Below are 3,081 nucleotides of genomic sequence, written 5' to 3' on the forward strand. Positions count from 1 at the left end.
TAGCAATGTTTTTTCACGAACGTAGCTTCTCTCCACAATAATTGAATCCTGCTAATAAAGGACATGCAGCCTGACCCTAACGTAATGTGTATAACCTGTTCAACTGTGCTTTGATTTCGGAGGTGGTCTGAAGATTTATATTCACATTGTTGATGTACTGTCTGCTGATTACGCAGCAAACGTGTAAAAAAATTACATAAGCCTATAACGGCCAATTTGCTAGTTGCTTGAGCAAAGTTTTTGCAGAGTAAAACGGAAATGTGTCATTATTTCAAAGTTCATCCAAGTAATGTAGGCTACTTAATATTTAGTAAATATATTTTCAATGCAAGGACTTTCATTTCATCCAATTTCTTACATTAAATGTGTATGGGCTTCAAGGATTATGAAAAGCTCCACATGTTTTGCGAACTTTGACATAGTTCTCACACAACTGGGATTGTGTGAGAACTATGTCACACAATCCCAGTTTGTGCTGAAAAACCAGCAAAGAGAGGTCTCACTGAAATAAAAACATGGGAACAACTTCTTTGTAGGCTAAAAATGAAATCATGACTTTCCTGAAGGAGGAAATGCTTAAAAATAAAACTAAAAAATAAAATTCTCCTCAGAGAACAATGTTTAATGTATTGTGTCGGAATAATATTATAACACCAACTTGGTGAAATGATCCTTTGGCTGTATAGCTGGACCCAGCGGTCAGAGTAAGGTACCGACCTGGACATTATCCAGCCTCGTAACTCTCTTAGGCCTTGAGAGGAGGGCTGCCCGCTGACTTCACAGTCTGCAGCACTGAGATCAACAAATTTAGAGAAATCCATTGTTCTCTGGTGAGACGTGTCTTAGATTAAGTTAACTTAAACATACATTCTACATTTTCCAAGTTAATATTCTACAGGATAAAAGAGACTACAGCTTTTAACATGTTTCATGTTTATAAGTGTTTGAATAAGGAACTGATTTATGACTTCTTATAATGTTGGAAAATAAGCACAAAAAAAAAATAAATAAATAATACGATGAAAAGTTATATGGAAAATGTTTGTATAAAAAATAAAAGTAACGCAGAAAAGCAAGCAAACACTAATTGACTCTTATTTGATTCTTCCCTTTTCCTCTGTCTGAGCCTCGCTGCGCTGCGTCTGTCCTCTGACCTCAGCTCAGACCTGTCCTGCCAATCAGATTACGTCCCTTCTTGATCACCAGCCAGTTGATAAAGAAGCGAAAAAGGACAGGACGATTTCTACCACCTGGACACTGAAGGCACTAAAGTGTCCACTGGTCCTAATTCCTTGACATCTGGGAACTGCCATGCAGCAGTATGGAGACCTGCGGACTGGAACTATATCTCCATGTTTGGCTGCAGCGTGGAGAAGGAAAATAATGGGTTTTAAAGACAAAAGAAAGCAAACTGAACTGTTTTTCGCTTGTTTCATTGGTGGACAAAGGGACAGTCTGGACAACTTATAAATAATCCAACACCAGAGCCAGTTGGACTGACAGGGAGCTGGAGGAGGGGCGGAGGGAGAACCAGCTGCAGCGACGCTAGCAGCAGGAGGGGGAAACAAGAAGCAAGACAGAAAGGAGAAATGTGAGATAAGTTATACACACACCGCTATGATAAGAGAATATGCTCACTAATCTTGTTTGCATATAGGAATTATCTATCTAGAAAAGAACATTTTGAAGGTTTTGAGGTACAATGTTAGATAAAATCSTTCATTTTGTACCCGTTAACTCAGTCCTTAACAGAAGGACCAGTGATCTTCTTAGGGCCCACGAGCCGTAGATTGGGAAACTGTGAAGGAAAAAAACTGTACTGGTTTAAAGTTAAGAAAGAAAAAAAACTGAGTGTGATGCGGCTAAATTACACCAACTAAAAATTATTAGATTCAAAGCTAATAATGATTTGCAGATGTTTTATTTATAATAAATGCTAGTTTGGAACAAAATTAAACATCTCTAAGTGTGGAAAATAATTGATATTGCGGTGTTGAAATACTATGAAGTATTTCTTTGCATTTAACTGAAACATTTAACTTAGAGTTTAATTCTGTAAATAATCTACAAATTGATTGGGATTGTGTTTGTGTATTTTATATTGAGATAACTGAAAATTATGAGAAGAGAGAAATTTTACTGCTACATTGAGTAATGGATAAAATTATTGACCATTTAATTTAAAATATAAAAAACTTACATCGTTACCTTGTCTGAAATACAAGGTTAAGTGAAAGTCTGAGACTTTAAGCAACCTTGTAAACGGCTAAAAACTGATGATTGTGATTAAAAGCAACATTTTCTAGATTTCAGTCTAGAACATTTTAATCCAGATTTGATTGATAGTCAATAAATTCGAAAAGAAAAATCTTGAATAAGAAGATTTGAGATTTGGTTTAAATTGGAAATGGTCATTTTTATTTTAGAGAAATAAAATAAAGATGTTGAAAGCTGCTGAATTACAAGAAAAAGTAAAATAAATTAAAGGTAAAACTGTAATTACAAATACTTGTTTGCTAAAGGATCTTCTACAAGCAATAAACCTGAGAGTTCACCTGAATTAACCATTAATCCTCCCAAAGACCAATTTGAAGCTGAAATGATTGTAACACATGGGCAATGCCATGTGTAAAAGGGGGGAAAGGAAAAATGGTGAGGTAATACTATATAACTACTAAATTCTTACATAAAAGTTTTTTGTTATGAACTTTTGAATTAACAAATACTGTTAGATGATGATTTATGCTTTTTCTAAAAGAGTTGAAGTAGTTCCAGCAAAGCCTGCTTTTGAAATAATTAATGGTAGAGCTTACAGATTGCCTCTGCTTGCTCCAGATTTGCAGAAAGCAGATGAAGAGCAAACATTAGCAGATTATATGATCAGAACTCTTACACTGAAGGAAGTGTCCAGTGCAAATTTACTGCCGTCTGACTGTTCTCCTCTACAGGAAATAAATAAAACCACCCCCATCAAGCCAGGAGACTGGGTCTACATAAAGGTCATCAAAAGAAAGAATTGGGCCAGCCCACGCTGGGAAGGACCCTTCCAGGTGCTGATGACCACACCAACAGCCGTAAAGA

The sequence above is a fragment of the Poecilia reticulata genome, unplaced genomic scaffold, assembly GCF_000633615.1.
Source record: "Poecilia reticulata strain Guanapo unplaced genomic scaffold, Guppy_female_1.0+MT scaffold_311, whole genome shotgun sequence".
NCBI classification, from domain to species: Eukaryota; Metazoa; Chordata; class Actinopteri; order Cyprinodontiformes; family Poeciliidae; genus Poecilia; species Poecilia reticulata.